Raw genomic sequence first — 17,190 nt, 5'->3', positions numbered from 1 at the left:
ATCAATTGTGGGGGTTGGAGCATCTCCATTGGATTGCGCGATTCAGGAAGATTGACACTCCCAATTGCAAAATGACGATTGAAGAGTTCCGACAGGCTTTCGGGATATCGAATAGTCTCAGAATTAGACAATTCGGATCCCATTTGGAACCTTGGCGAGTTACCATTCGAATGAGCTCAAAATAGTCTAAATTTGACCATTGAAGAGAGAGTTATGATGGTTACTATTGGACAAGGAGATGAAGGAAAAATTCAGGATCGACGACTGTGATCCCACTTAAGGATGCGCAAATGGCCTAGGAATATGACGATTCAAGTCAGGAATGAAAGACCACTAATGTACGTCTCAGATGACCAAAAATAGACCAAATCCAACTTCAAACGAGGGAGTTATGTGCATCTCCGTTGGATCACGCGATTTGGAAAGATTAACAATCTAAATTGCAAAATGATGATCGAAGAGTTCCAACGTGCTTTTGGGATGTCGAACGGTCTCAGAATTAGCCATTTCTGGTCCCATTTGGAAGCTTGTCGAGTTACCATTCCATTGAGCTCAAATTTGTCTAAATTCGACCATTAAAGAGAGAGTTATGATGGTTACTATTGGACTAGGAGATGAAGGAAAAATTCAGGACTGATGTCTGCGATCCCACTAACGGCTGCGCAAATGCTCTCCGAATACAACAATTCAAGTCAAGAATGAAAGAGCACTAAAGTACCTTTCTGATGACCACAAATCGACACAATCCGACGTCAAACGAGGGAGTTATGAGCATCCCCATTGGATCGCACGATTTGGAAAGATTAACATTCTAAATTGCAAGATGATGATCGAAGAGTTCCGACCGGCTTTCAGGATATCGAAAGTCTCAAAATTAGCCAATTCTGGTCTCATTTGGAAGCTTGTCAAGTTACCATTCTAATGAGATCAAATAGTCTAAATTCGACCACTGAAGAGTGAGTTATGAAGGTTACTGTTGGAAAAGGAGATGAAGGAAAAATTCAGGACCAACGACTATGATCCTAATTACGGATGCACAAATGGTAAAGGAATATGACGATTCAAGTCAAGAATGAAAGAGCACTAAAGTACCTTTAAGATGACTAAAAATTGACCCAATCCGACATCAAACAAGGGAGATTCGAGCATTTCCGTTGGATCGCGTGATTTAGAAAGATTAACATTCCAAATTACAAAATGATGATCGAAGAGTTCCAACATGCTTTTAGGATGTCGAACGGTCTCAGAATTAGCCAATTCTATTCTCATTTGGAAGCTTGTCGAGTTACCATTCCAATGAGCTCAAAATAGTCTAAATTCGACCATTGAAGAGAGAGTTATGATGGTTACTATTGGACAAGGAGATGAAGGAAAAATTCAAGACCGACGACTGCGATCTCAATTGCGGATGCACAAATGGTCAAGGAATATGATGATTCAAGTCAGGAATGTAAGAGCACTAAAGTACCTTTCTGATGACCAAAAATCGACCCAACCTGACATCAAATGAGGGAGTTTTGAGCATCTCCATTGGATCCCGCAATTCAGAAAGATTAACATTCCAAATTGTAAAATGACGATCGAAGAGTTCCAATGTGCTTTTGGGATGTCGAACGGTCTCAGAATTAGCCAATTCTGGTCCCATTTGGAAGCTTGTCTAGCTATCATTCCCACGAGATCAAAATAGTCTAAATTCGACCACTGAAGAGAGAGTTATGAAGGTTACTTTTGGAAAAGGAGATTAAGGAAAAATTTTGGACCGACGACTGCTATCCCACTTATAGATGTGCAACTAGTCTCAGAATACAACGATTTAAGTTAGGAATGAAAGAGCGCTAAAGTACCTTTCAGATGACCAAAAATCGACCTAATCTGACATCAAATGAGGGAGTTATGTGCATCTCCATTGGATTGTCCGATTTGGAAAGATTAACAATCCAAATTGCAAAATGACGATTGAAGAGTTCCAACGTGCTTTTGGGTTATCGAATGGTCTCAGAATTAGCCAGTTCTGGTCCCATTTGGAAGCTTGTCGAGTTACCATTCTAATGAGACCCAAATAGTCTAAATTCGACCACTGAAGAGAGAGTTATGAAGGGTACTCTTGGACAAGGATATGAAGGAAAAATTTAGGACCGACGATTGCAATCCCAATTACGGATGTACAAATGGTCAAGGAAGACGATGATTCAAGTCAGGAATGAAAGAGCACTAAAGTACCTTTTCAGAAGATAAAAAATTGACCCAATCCGACATCAAATGTGAGAGTTTTGACAATCTTCGTTGGATCACGTGATTCAGAAAGATTAACATTCCAAATTGCAAAATGATGATCGAAGAGTTCCAACATGCTTTTGGGATATCGAATGGTCGTAGAATTAGCCAATTCTGGTCCCATTAGGAAGTTTGTCGAGTTATCATTCCAATGAGCTCAAAATAGTCTAAATTCGACCACTAAAGAGAGAGTTATGAAGGTTACTATTGGACAATGAGATGATGGTACAATTCAGAACTGATGACTACGATCCCACTAACGGATGTTCAAATGGTCTCCGAATATGACAATTCAAGTCAGGAATGAAAGAGCTCTAAAGTACCTTTCAGATGACCAAAAATTAACCCAATCTGACATTAAACGAGGGAGTTATGAGCATCCTTATTGGATCGCACGATTTAGAAAGATTAACAAACCAAATTGTAAAATGACAATCGAAGAGTTCCAACGGGCTTTCGGGATATCGAACAATCTTAGAATTAGACAATTCGGGTCCCATTTGGAAGCTTATCGAGTTACCATTCCAATGAGCTCAAATTAGTCTAAATTCAACCACTGAAGAGAGGGTTATGAGGTTACTATTGGATAAGGAGATGAAGGAAAAATTCAGGACCGACGACTGCGATCCAACTTACGGATGCGCAATGGTGTTGGAATTCGACGATTCAAGTCAGGAATGAAAGAGCCCTAAAGTACCTTTCAGATGACAAAAAATTGACCAAATCCGTCATCAAATGAGGGAGTTATGAGCATCTCTGTTGGATCACATGATTCGGAAAGATTAACAATCTAAATTGCTAAATGACAATCGAAGTGTTCCAACGGGCTTTTGGGATATCGAACGGTCTCAAAATTAGGCAATTCTGGTCTCATTTGGAAGCTTGTCGAGTTACCATTCCAATGAGATCAAAATATTCTAAATTTGAGCACTAAAGAGAGAGTTATGAAGGTGACTATTGGACCAGGACATAAATGAAAAATTCAAGACCAATGATTGAGATCTACCTTACGGATGCACAATTGGTCTAGGAATACGACGATTTAAGTTAGGAATGAAAGAGCACTGAAGTACCTTTTAGATGACCAAAAATCAACCCAATCCAACACCAAACGAAGGAGCTATTAGCATCTCTGTTAGATCGCGCGATTCAGAAAGATTAACAATCCAAATTACAAAATGAGGATCGAAGAGTTCCAACAAGCTTTTGGGATGTCGAACGGTCTCAGAATTTGCCAATTCTAGTCCCATTTGGAAGCATGTCGAGTTAGCATTGCAATGAGCTCAAAATAGTATAAATTTAACTACTGAAGAGAGAGTTATGAAGGTTAGTATTGGACAAGGAGATGAAGGAAAAATTCAGGATAGACGACTGCGATAGCACTTACGGATGCACAAATGGTCTTGGAATACGACAATTCAAGTCAGGAATGAAAGTGCACTAAAGTTCCTTTCAGAAGACTAAAAATTGACCCGATCCAACATCAAATGAGGAAGTTATGGGCATCTCCATTGGATCACGTGATTTGGAAAGATTAACAATCCAAATTGCAAAATGTGGATCGAAGTGTTCCAACGTGCTTTTGGGATATCGAATGGTCTCAGAATTAGCCAATTCTGATCTCATTTGGAAGCTTGTCAAGTTACCATTCTAATGAGATCAAAATAGTCAAAATTTGACCACTGAAGAGAGAGTTATAAAGGTTACTATTGGACAAGGAGATGAAGTAAAAATTCAGGACCGACGACTATGATCCCAATTACGGATGCACACATGGTCAAGGAATATGATGATTCAAGTCATGAATGAAAGAGCACTAAAGTACCTTTCAGATGACTAAAAATTGACCCAATCCGACATCAAACAAGGGAGTTTCGAGCATCTCCGTTGGATCACGTGATTCAGAAAGATTAACATTCCAAATTGCAAAATGATGATCGAAGAGTTCCAACATGCTTTTGGGATGTCAAACGGTCTCAGAATTAGCCAATTTTGTTCTCATTTGGAAGGTTGTCAAGCTACCATTCCCGCGAGCTCAAAATAGTTCAAATTCAACCACTGAAGAGAGAGTTATGATGCTTACTATTGGAAAAGGAGATGAAGGAAAATTCAGGACCGACGACTGCGATCTCAATTGCAAATGCACAAATGGTCAAGGAATATGATGATTCAAGTCAGGAATGTAAGAGCACTAAAGTACCTTTCAGATGACCAAAATTTGACCCAATCCGACATCAAACGAGGGAGTTTTGAGCATCTCCATTGGATCGCGTAATGCAGAAAGATTAACATTCCAAATGGCAAAATGATGATCGAAGAGTTCCAACGTGCTTTTGGGATGTTGAACGGTCTCAGAATTAGCCAATTCTGGTCCCTTTTGGAAGCTTGTCTAGTTACCATTCCAACGAGCTCAAAATAGTCCAAATTCGACCACTAAAGAGAGAGTTATGAAGGTTACTCTTGGACAAGGAGATGAAGGAAAAATTTAGGACCGATGACTACGATTCCAATTACGGATGCACAAATGGTCAAGGAAGATAACAATTCAAGTTAAGAATGAAAGAGCACTAAAGTACCTTTCAGAAGACCAAAAATTGACCCAATCCGACATCAAACAAGGGAGTTTTGAGCATCTCCATTAGATCACGCGATTCAGAAAGATTAACATTCCAAATTACAAAATGACAATCGAAGAGTTCCAACAAGCTTTTAGATATCGAACGGTCGTAGAATTAGCCAATTCTGGTCCCATTAGGAAGCTTGTCGAGTTACCATTCCAATGAGCTCAAAATAGTCTAAATTCAACCACTGAAGAGAGAGTTATGAAGGTTACTATTGGATAATGAGATGATGGTAAAATTCAGAAATGATGACTGCGATCCAACTTACGGATGCGTAAATGGTCTTGGAATATGACAATTCAAGTTAGGAATGAAAGAGCTCTAAAGTACCTTTCAGATGACCAAAAATTGACCCAATCCGACATCAAATGAGGGAGTTATTCGCCTACCCAGTGGATCGCACGATTTAGAAAGATTAACAATCTAAATTGTAAAATGACGATCGAAGAGTTCAGACGGGCTTTCGGGATATCGAACTGTCTCAGAATTATCTAATTCTGGTCCCATTTGGAAGCTTGTCAAGTTACCATTCTAATGAGATCAAAATAGTCTAAATTCGACCACTGAAGAGAGAATTATGAAGGTTACTATTGGATAAGGAGATGAAGGAAGAATTCAGGACCGCAGTCTGGACAAGGAGATGAAGGAAAAATTCAGAAAGATTAACATTCCAAATTGTAAAATGACGATCGAAGAGTTCCAACGTGCTTTTGGGATGTCGAACGGTCTCAGAATTAGCAATTCTGGTCTTATTTGGAAGCTTGTCTAGTTACAATTCCAACGAGGTCAAAATAGTCAAAATTTGACCACTGAAGAGAGAGTTATGAAGGTTACTTTTGGAAAAGGAGATTAAGGAAAAAATTTGGACTGACGACTGCGATCCCACATACGGATGCGCAACTAGTCTCAGAATATGATGATTTAAGTTAGGAATGAAAGAGCGCTAAAGTACCTTTCAGATAACCAAAAATTGACCCAATCTGACATTAACGAGGGAGTTATGTGCATCTTCATTGGATCACGCGATTTGAAAAGATTAACAATCCAAATTGCCAAATGACGATCAAAGAGTTCCAACTTGCTTTTGGGTTATCGAATGGTCTCAGAATTAGCCAATTTTGGTCCCATTTGGAAGCTTGTCGAGTTACCATTCTAATGAGAGCAAAATAGTCTAAATTCGACCACTGAAGAGAGAGTTATGAAGGTTACTCTTGGACAAGGAGTTGAAGGAAAAATTTAGGACCGATGACTGCGATCCCAATTACGGATGCACAAATCGTCAACGAAGATGACGATTCAAGTCAGGAATGAAAGAGCACTAAAGTACCTTTCAGAGGACCAAAAATCGACCCAATCCGACATCAAACGAGGGAGTTTTGAGCATCTCCGTTGGATCACGCGATTCAAAAAGATTAACATTCCAAATTGCAAAATGACGATCGAAGAGTTCTAGCATTCTTTTGGGATGTCAAACGGATTCAGAATTAGCCTATTTTGTTCTCATTTAGAAGCTTGTTGAGTTACCATTCCAATGAGCTCAAAATAGTCTAAATTCGACCACTAAAGAGAGAGTTATGATGGTTACTATTGGTCAAGGAGATGAAGGAAAAATTCAGGACCAACGACTACAATCCCACTTACAGGTGTGCAAATGGTCTCAAAATACGACGATTCAAGTCAGGAATGAAAGAGCACTAAAGTACCTTTCAGATGACCAAAAATCAACCCACTCCGACATCAAAGGAGGGAGTTATGAGCATCTCCATTAGATCTCGTAATTTGGAAAGATTAACAATCCTAATTGCATAATGATGATCAAAGAGTTCCTACGTGCATTTGGGATATCAAATACTTTCAGAATTAGCCAATTTTAGTCCTATTTGGAAGCTTGTCGCGTTACCATTCCAATGAGTTCAAAATAGTCTAAATTCGACCACTGAAGAGAGAGTTATGAAGGTTAGTATTGGACAAGGAGATGAAGGAAAAATTCAGGACCGCAGTATGGACTAGGAGATGAAAGAAAAATTCAGGACCGACGAGTGTGATCATAATTACGGATGCACAAATGGTCTAGGAATATGACGATTCAAGTCAGGAATGAAAGAGCTCTAAAGTACCTTTCAAATGACCAAAAATTGACCCAATCCGACATCAAATGAGAGAGTTATGAGCATCCCTGTTGGATTGCGCGATTTGGAAAGATTAACAATCCAAATTGTAAAATGACATTCGAAGAGTTCCAATGGGCTTTCGGGATACTGAACAGTCTCAGAATTAGATGATTCGAGTCCCATTTAGAAGCTTGTCGAGTTACCATTCCAATGAGATCAAAATATTCTAAATTTGAGCATTGAATAGAGAGTTATGAAGGTTACGATTGGACAAGGAGATAAAGGAAAAATTCAGGTCCGACGAATGCGATCTCAATTCAAGTTAGGAATGAAAGAGCACTAAAGTACCTTTCAGATGAACAAAAATTAACCCAATCCGACATCAAACGAGGGAGTTATTAGCATCTCCATTGGATCACGCGATTCGAAAAGAGTAACAATCCAAATTGCAAAATGAGGATCGATGAGTTCCAACGTGCTTTTGGTATGTCGAACGGTCTCAGAATTAGCCAATTCTACTCCCATTTAGAAGCTTGTCGAGTTACCATTCCAATGAGCTCAAAATAGTCTGAATTCGACCACTAAAGAGAGAGTCGTGAAGGTTACTATTGGACAAGGAGATGATGGTAAAATTCAGAACTAAGGACTGCGATCCCACTTACGGATCTGCAAATGGCCTCAGAATACGACAATTCAAGTTAGGAATGAAAGAGCTCTAAAGTACCTTTCAGATGACCAAAAATTGACCCAATCTGACATCAAACAAGGGAGTTACGAGCATCCCTGTTAGATCACGCGATTTGGAAAGATTGACAATCCAAATTGCAAAATGACGATCGAAGAGTTCCAACGAGCTTTCGGGGTATCGAACAGTCTCAGAAGTAGACAATTCTAGTCCCATTTGGAAGCTTGTCGAGTTACCATTCTAATGAGCTCAAAATAGTCTAAATTCGTCCACTGGAGAGAGAGTTATGATGGTTATGATTGGACAAGGAGATGAAGGAAAAATTCAGGACTGACAACTGTGATCCCATTTACGGATGTGCAAATGGTCTAGGAATATGACGATCTAAGTCAGGAATGAAGGAGCACTAATGTACCTTTCAGCTGACCAAAAATTGACCCAATCCAACATCAAACGAGGGAGTTTTGTGCATCTCCGTTGGATCACGCGATTTGGAAAGATTAATAATCCAAATTGCAAAATGATGAGCGAAGAGTTCCAACGTGCTCTTGGGAAGTCGAACCGTCTGAGAATTAGTCAATTCTGGTCCCAATTGGAAGCTTGTCAAGTTACCATACCAATGAGCTCAAAATAGTCTAAATTCGACCACTGAAGAGAGCGTTATGAAGGTTACTATTAGACAAGGAGATGAAGGAAAAATTTAGGACCGACGATTGCGATACCACATACAGATGCGAAAATGGTCTCGTAATATGATGATTCAAGTCAGGAATGAAAGAGCACTAAAGTACCTTTCAGATGACTAAAAATTGACCTAATCCAACATCAAACGAGGGAGTTATGAGCATCCCCATTGGATCACGTGATTTGGAAAGATTAACAATCCAAATTGCAAAATGATGATGGAAGAGTTCCAACGTACTTTTGGGATATCGAATGGTCTCAGAATTAGACAATTCTAGTCTTATTAGGAAGCTTGTCGAGTTACCATTTCAATGAGATCAAAATATTCAAAATTTGAGCACTAAAGAGAGAGTTATAAAGGTTACTATTGGGCAAGGAGATAAAGGAAAAATTCAGGACCGACGACTGCGATCCCACTTACGGATGCACAAATGGTTTAGGAATACGACGATTCAAGTTAGGAATGAAAGAGCACTAAAGTACCTTTCAGATGAACAAACATCAACCCAATCTGACATGAAACGAGGGAGTTATTAGCATCTCCCTTGGATCGTGTGATTCTGAATGATTAACAAACCAAATTGCAAAATGAGGTTCGAAGAGTTCCAACGTGCTTTTGGGATGTCGAACCGTCTCAGAATTAGCCAATTCTAGTCCCATTTAGAAGCTTGTCGAGTTAGCATTGCAATGAGCTCAAAATAGTCTAAATTCAACCACTAAAGAGAGAGTTATGAAGGTTACTATTAGACAAGGAGATGAAGGAAAATTTTAGGACCGAAGACTGCGATACCACATACGGATGCGAAAATGGTCTCGTAATATGATGATTCAAGTCAGGAATGAAAGAGCACTAAAGTACCTTTCAGATGACTAAAAATTGACCCAATCCAACATCAAACGAGGTAGTTATGAGCATCCCCATTTGATTGCGTGATTTGGAAAGATCAACAATCCAAATTGCAAAATGACGATCGAAGAGTTCCAACAGGCTTTTGGGATATCGAAGAGGTTCAGAATTAGACAATTCAGGTCCCATTTGAATGCTTGTCGAGTTACCATTCTAATGAGCTCAAAATAGTCTAAATTCAACCATTAAAGAGAGAGTTATGATGGTTAGTATTGGACAAGGAGATAAAGGATAACTTCAGGACCGACGAATGTGATCCCACTTACGGATGCGCAAATGGTCTAGGAATATGACGATTCAAGTCAGGACTAAAAGAGCACTAAAGTATATTTCGGATGACTAAAAATCAACCCAATCCAACGTCAAAGGAGGGAGATATGAGCAACTCCGTTGGATCGCTTGATTCGAAAAGATTAATAATCCAAATTGTAAAATGATGATCCAAGAGTTCCTATGTGCCTTTGGGATGTCTAACGATCTTAGAATTAGCCAATTCTGGTCCCATTTGGAATCCTGTCGAGTTACCATTCCAATGACCTCAAAATAGTCTAAATTCGACCACTAAAGAGAGAGTTATGAAGGTTACTATTGGAGAAGGAGATGAAGGAAAAAATCAGGACCAACGACTATGATCCCAATTACGGATGCACAAATGGTCAAGGAATACGACGATTCAAGTCCAGAATGAAAGAGCACTAAAGTACCTTTCAGATGACCAAAAATTGACCCAATCCAACATCAAACGAGGGAGTTTTGAGCATCTCTGTTGGATCGCGTAATTCAGAAAGATTAACATTCCAAATTACAAAATGACAATCGAAGTGTTCCAACATGCTTTTAGGATGTCTAACGGTCTCAGAATTAGGCAATTCTGGTCCCATTTGAAAGCTTGTCAGTTACCATTCCAACGAGCTCAAAATAGTCAAAATTCGACCACTAAAGAGAGAGTTATGAAGGTTACTATTGGAAAAGGAGATTAAGGAAAAATTTAGGACTGACGACTACCATCCCACTTACGGATGCGCAAATGGTCTCGGAATATGACGATTGAAGTTAGGAATGAAAGAGCGCTAAAGTACCTTTCAGATGATGAAAAATCGACCCAATCCAACATCAAATGAGGGAGTTATGAGCATCTCCATTGGATCACGCGATTTGGAAAGATTAACAATCCAAATTGCAAAATGACGATGAAAGAGTTCCAACGTACTTTTGGGATTTCGAATGGTCTCAGAATTAGACAATTCTGGTCTCATTAGGAAGCTTGTTGAGTTACCATTCCAATGAGATCAAAATATTTAAAATTTGAGCACTGAAGAGAGAGTTATAAAGGTTACTATTGGGTAAGGAGATAAAGGAAAAATTCAGGACCGACAACTGCGATCCCACTTACGGATGCACAAATGGTTTAGGAATACGACGATTCAAGTAAGGAATGAAAGAGCACTAAAGTACCTTTCAGATGAACAAAAATCAACCCAATCCGACATGAAACGAGGGAGTTATTAGCATCTCCGTTAGATCGCGTGATTCAGAAAGATTAACAATCCAAATTTCAAAATGAGGATCAAAGAGTTCCAACGTAATTTTGGGATGTCGAACGGTCTTAGAAATAGACAATTCTGGTCCCATTTGGAAGCTTGTCGAATTACCATTCCAATGAGCTCAAAATAGTCTAAATTTGACCACTGAAGAGGGAGTTATGAAGGTAACTATTGGACAAGGAGATGAAGGAAAAATTCTGGATCGACGACTGCGATACCACTTACGGATGCGCAAATGGACTAGGAATACGATGATTCAAGTCAGGAATGAAAGAGCACTAAAGTACCTTTCAGATGACTAAAAATTGACCCAATCCAATAGCAAACGAGGGAGTTATGAGCATCCCCGTTGGATCGCGTGATTTGGAAAGATTAACAATCCAAATTGCAAAATGACGATCGAAGAGTTCCAACAGGCTTTCAGGATATCGAAGAGTCTCAGAATTAGACAATTTGGGTCCCATTTGGATGCTTGTCGAGTTACCATTCTAATGAGCTCAAAATAGTCTAAATTCAACCACTAAAGAGAGAGTTATGATGGTTAGTATTGGACAAGGAGATGAAGAAAAACTTCAGGACCGACGAATGTGATCCCACTTACGGATGCGCAAATGGTCTAGAAACATGACGATTCAAGTCAGGACTGAAAGAGCACTAAAGTACATTTCGGATGACTAAAAATCAACCCAATCCAACGTCAAACGAGGGAGATATGAGCATCTCCATTGGATCACTCGATTTGAAACGATTAATAATCCAAATTGCAAAATGATGATCGAAGAGTTCCAACATGCTTTTGGGATGTCTAACGATCTTAGAATTAGCCAATTCTGGTCCCATTTGGAATCCTGTCGAGTTACCATTCCAATGACCTCAAAATAGTCTAAATTCGACCACTAAAGAGAGAGTTATGAAGGTTACTATTAGAGAAGGAGATGAAGGAAAAAATCAGGACCGACGACTGCGATCCCAATTACGGATGCACAAATGGTCAAGGAATACGACGATTCAAGTCCGGAATGAAAGAGCGCTAAAGTACCTTTCAGATGACCAAAAATGGACCCAATCTGACATCAAACGAGGGAGTTTTGAGCATCTCTGTTGGATCGCGCGATTCAGAAAGATTAACATTCCAAATTACAAAATGAATATCGAAGTGTTCCAACGTGCTTTTGGGATGTCTAACGGTCTCAGAATTAGGCAATTCTGGTCCCATTTGAAAGCTTGTCTAGTTACCATTCCAACGAGCTCAAAATAGTCAAAATTCGACCACTGAAGAGAGAGTTATGAAGGTTACTATTGGAAAAGGAGATTAAGGAAAAATTTAGGACTGACGACTACCATCCCACTTATGGATGCGCAAATGGTCTCGGAATATGACGATTGAAGTTAGGAATGAAAGAGTGCTAAAGTACCTTTCAGATGATGAAAAATTGACCCAATCCAACATCAAATGAGAGAGTTATGAGCATCTCCATTGGATCATGCGATTTGGAAAGATTAACAATCAAAATTGCAAAATGACGATCGAAGAGTTCCAACGTACTTTTGGGATATCGAATGGTCCCAGAATTAGACAATTCTGGTCTCATTAGGAAGCTTGTCGAGTTACCATTCCAATGAGATCAAAATATTCAAAATTTGAGCACTGAAGAGAGAGTTATAAAGGTTACTATTGGGCAAGGAGATAAAGGAAAAATTCAGGACTGACGACTGCGATCCCACTTACGGATGCACAAATGGTTTAGGAATACGACGATTTAAGTTAGGAATGAAAGGGCACTAAAGTACCTTTCAGATGAACAAAAATCAACCCAATCCGACATGAAACAATGGAGTTATTAGCATCTTGCTTTTGGGATGTCGAACGGTCTTAGAAATAGCCAATTCTAGTTCCATTTGGAAGCTTGTCGAGTTACCATTCCAATGAGCTCAAAATTGTCTAAATTTGACCACTGAAGAGGGAGTTATGAAAGTAACTATTGGACAGGGAGATGAAGGAAAAATTCTGGATCGACGACTGCGATACCACTTATGTATGCACAAATGGTCTAGGAATACGACGATTCAAGTCAGGAATGAAAGAGCACTAAAGTACCTTTCAGATGACTAAAAATTGACCCAATCCAAAATCAAACGAGGGGGTTATGAGCATCCCCGTTGGATCGCGTGATTTGGAAAGATTAATAATCCAAATTGCAAATTGACGATCGAAGAGTTCCAATGGGCTTTCGGGATATCGAACAGCCTCAGAATTAGACAATTCAGGTCCCATATGAATGCTTGTTGAGTTACATTATAATGAGTTCAAAATAGTCTAAATTCGACCACTAAAGAGAGAGTTATGATGGTTACTATTGGACAAGGAGATGAAGGAAAAATTCTAGACCGATGAATGTGATCTCACTTACGGATGTGCAAATGGTCTAGGAATATGACGATTCAAGTCAGAAATGAAAGAGTACTAAAGTACCTTTCGGATGACCAAAAATCATCTCAGTCCAATGTCAAACGAGGGAGTTATGAGCATCTCCATTGGATAACACGATTCGAAAAGATTAACAGTCCAAATTGCAAAATGATGATCGAAGAGTTCCAACATGCTTTTGGGATGTCTAACAGTCTTAAAATTAGCCAATTTTGGTCCCATTTGGAATCTTGTCGAGTTACCATTCCAATGAGCTCAAAATAGTCTAAATTCGACCACTGGAGAGAGGGTTATGATGGTTACAATTGGACAAGGAGATGAAGGAAAAATTCAGGACCGACGACTGTGATCCCAGTTACGGATGCGCAAATGATCTAGGAATATGACGATCCAAGTCAGGAATGAAGGAGCACTAATGTACCTTTCAGATGATCAAAAATTGACCCAATCTAACATCAAACGAGGGAGTTTTGTGCATCTCCGTTGGATCATGCGATTTGGAAAGATTAATAATCCAAATTGCAAAATGACGATCGAAGAGTTCCAACATGCTCTTGGGAAGTCGAACCATATGAGAATTAGCCAATTCTGGTCCCAATTGGAAGCTTGTCAAGTTACCATACCAATGAGCTCAAAATTGTCTAAATTCGACCATTAAAGAGTGAGTTATGAAGGTTACTTTTGGACAAGGAGATGAAGGAGAAAATCAGGACCGACGACTGCGATCCCAATTATGGATGCACAAATGCTCAAGGAAAACGATGATTCAAGTCAAGAATGAAAGAGCACAAAGTACCTTTTAGATGACCAAAAATTGACCCCATCCGACATCAAGAGAGGGAGTTTTCAGTATCTCCGTTGGATTGCGCGATTCAGAAAGATTAACATTCCCAATTGAAAAATGACGATCAAAGAGTTCCGACGGGCTTTTGGGATATCAAACAGTCTCAGAATTAGACAATTCGGGTCCCATTTGGAAGCTTGTCAAGTTACCATTCTAATGAGCTCAAAATCGTCTAAGTTCGACCACTGAAGAGAGAGATATGATGGTTACTATTGGAGAAGGAGATGAAGGAAAAATTCAAGACCGATGACTGTGATCCCACTTACGGATGCGCAAATGGTTTAGGAATATGAAGGTTCAAGTCAGGAATGAAAGAGCACTAATGTACCTTTCAGATGACCAAAAATTGACCAAATCCAACATCAAACGAGGGAGTTATGTGCATCTCAGTTGGATCGCACGATATGAAAAGATTAACAATCCAAATTGCGAAATGACAATCGAAGAGTTCCAACGTGCTTTCAGGATATTGAACAGTATCAGAATTAGACAATTCGGGTCCCATTTGGAAGCTTGTCGAGTTGCCATTCAAATGAGCTCAAAATAGTCTAAATTCGACCACTAAAGAGAGTTATGATGGTTACTATTGGACAAGGAGATGAAGGAAAAATTTAGGACCGACGATTGCGATCCCACTTATGGATGTGTAAATGGTCTAAGAATATGATGATTTAAGTGAGGAATGAAAGAGCACTAAAGTACCTTTCAAATGACCAAAAATTGACCCAATCCAATGTCAAACGAGGGAGCTATGAGCATCTCTGTTGGATCGCGCGATTCGAAAAGATTAACAATCCAAATTGCAAAATGATGATCGAAGAGTTCCAACGTGCTTTTGGGATGTTGAACGTTCTCAGAATTAGCCAATTCTCGTCCCATTTGGAAGCTTGTCGAATTACAATTCCAGTGAGCTCAAAATAGTTTAAATTCGACCATTAAAGAGAGAGTTATGAAGGTTAGTATTGGACAAGGAGATGAAGGAAAAATTCAGGACTGACGATTGCGATCCCACTTACGGATGCGCAAATGGTATCGGAATACGACGATTCAAGTTAGGAATGAAAGAACACTAAAGTACTATTCAGATGACCAAAAATGAACCCAATCCGACATCAAACGAGGGAGTTATGAGCATCTCCATTGGATCACGTGATTTGGAAAGATTAATAATCTAAATTGCAAAATGACGATCAAAGTGTTCCAACGGGCTTTTGGGATATCGAATGGTCTCAGAATTAGATAATTCTAGTCTCATTAGGAAGCTTGTCGAGTTACCATTCCAATGAGATCAAAATATTCAAAATTTGAGCACTGAAGAGAGAGTTATGAAGGTTACAATTGGACAAGGAGATAAAGGAAAAATTCAGGACCGACGACTACGATCCCACTTACGGATGCACAAATGGTCTAGGAATACGACGATTCAAGTTAGGAATGAAAGATCACTAAAGTACCTTTCAGATGAACAAAAATCAACCCAATTCGACATGAAACAAGGGAGTTATTAGCATCTCCGTTGGATCGCGTGATTCTAATGATTAACAATCTAAATTGCAAAATGAGGTTTGAAGAGTTCCAATGTGCTTTTGGGATGTCGAATGTCTCAGAATTAGCCAATTCTGGTCCCATTTGAAAGCTTGTCAGTTACCATTCCAACAAGCTCAAAATAGTCAAAATTCGACCACTAAAGAGAGTTATGAAGGTTACTATTGGAAAAGGAGATTAAGGAAAAATTTAGGACTGACGATTGCAATCCCACTTACGGATGCGCAAATGGTTTTGGAATACGACGATTGCAGTAAAGAAAGAAAGAGTGCTAAAGTACCTTTCTGATGATGAAAAATCGACCCAATCCTTCATCATGTGATGGAGTTATGTGCATCTCCGTTGGATCGCGCGATTTAGAAAGATTAACAATCCATATTGAAAAATGACGATGAAAGAGTTCCAACGTACTTTTGGGATATCGAATGGTCTCAGAATTAGACAATTCTGGTCTCATTAGGAAGCTTGTCGAGTTACCATTCCAATGAGATCAAAATATTTAAAATTTGAGCAGTGAAGAGAGAGTTATAAAGGTTACTATTGGGCAAGGAGATAAAGGAAAAATTCAGGACCGACAACTGCGATCCCACTTACGGATGCACAAATGGTTTAGGAATACGACGATTCAAGTTAGGAATGAAAAAGCACTAAAGTACCTTTCAGATGAACAAAAATCAACCCAATCCGACTTGAAACGAGGGAGTTATTAGCATCTCCATTGGATCGTGTGATTCTGAATGATTAACAAACCAAATTGTAAAATGAGGTTCGAAGAGTTCCAACATGCTTTTGGGATGTCGAACCGTCTCAGAATTAGCCAATTCTAGTCCCATTTGGAAGCTTGTCGAGTTAGCATTGCAATGAGCTCAAAATAGTCTAAATTTAACCACTGAAGAGAAGTTATGAAGGTTACTATTCGACAAGGAGATGAAGGAAAAATTTAGGACCGATGACTGCGATACCACATACGGATGCGAAAATGGTCTCGTAATACGATGATTCAAGTCAGGAATGAAAGAGCACCAAAGTACCTTTCAGATGACTAAAAATTGACCCAATCCAACATCAAACGAGGGAGTTATGAGCATCCCCATTGGATCGCGCGATTTGGAAAGATCAACAAACCAAATTGCAAAATGACGATCGAAGAGTTCCAACGGGCTTTTGGGATATCGAAGAGGTTTAGAATTAGACAATTCGGGTCCCATTTGGATGCTTGTCAAGTTACCATTCTAATGAGCTCAAAATAGTCTAAATTCAACCACTAAAGAGTGAGTTATGATGGTTAGTATTGGACAAGGAGATAAAGGAAAACTTCAGGACCGACGAATGTGATCCCACTTTCGGATGCGCAAATGGTCTAGGGATATGACGATTCAAGTCAAGACTAAAAGACCACTAAAGTACATTTTGGATGACTAAAAATCAACCCAATCCAACGTCAAAGGAGGGAGATATGAGCATCTCCGTTAGATCACTCGATTCGAAAAGATAAATAATCCAAATTGCAAAATGATGATCGAAGAGTTCCAATGTGCTTTTGGGAT

Source organism: Magnolia sinica, chromosome 1 (assembly GCF_029962835.1).
Source record: "Magnolia sinica isolate HGM2019 chromosome 1, MsV1, whole genome shotgun sequence".
NCBI classification, from domain to species: domain Eukaryota; kingdom Viridiplantae; phylum Streptophyta; class Magnoliopsida; order Magnoliales; family Magnoliaceae; genus Magnolia; species Magnolia sinica.
Note: the sequence above shows the minus strand (reverse complement) of the source record.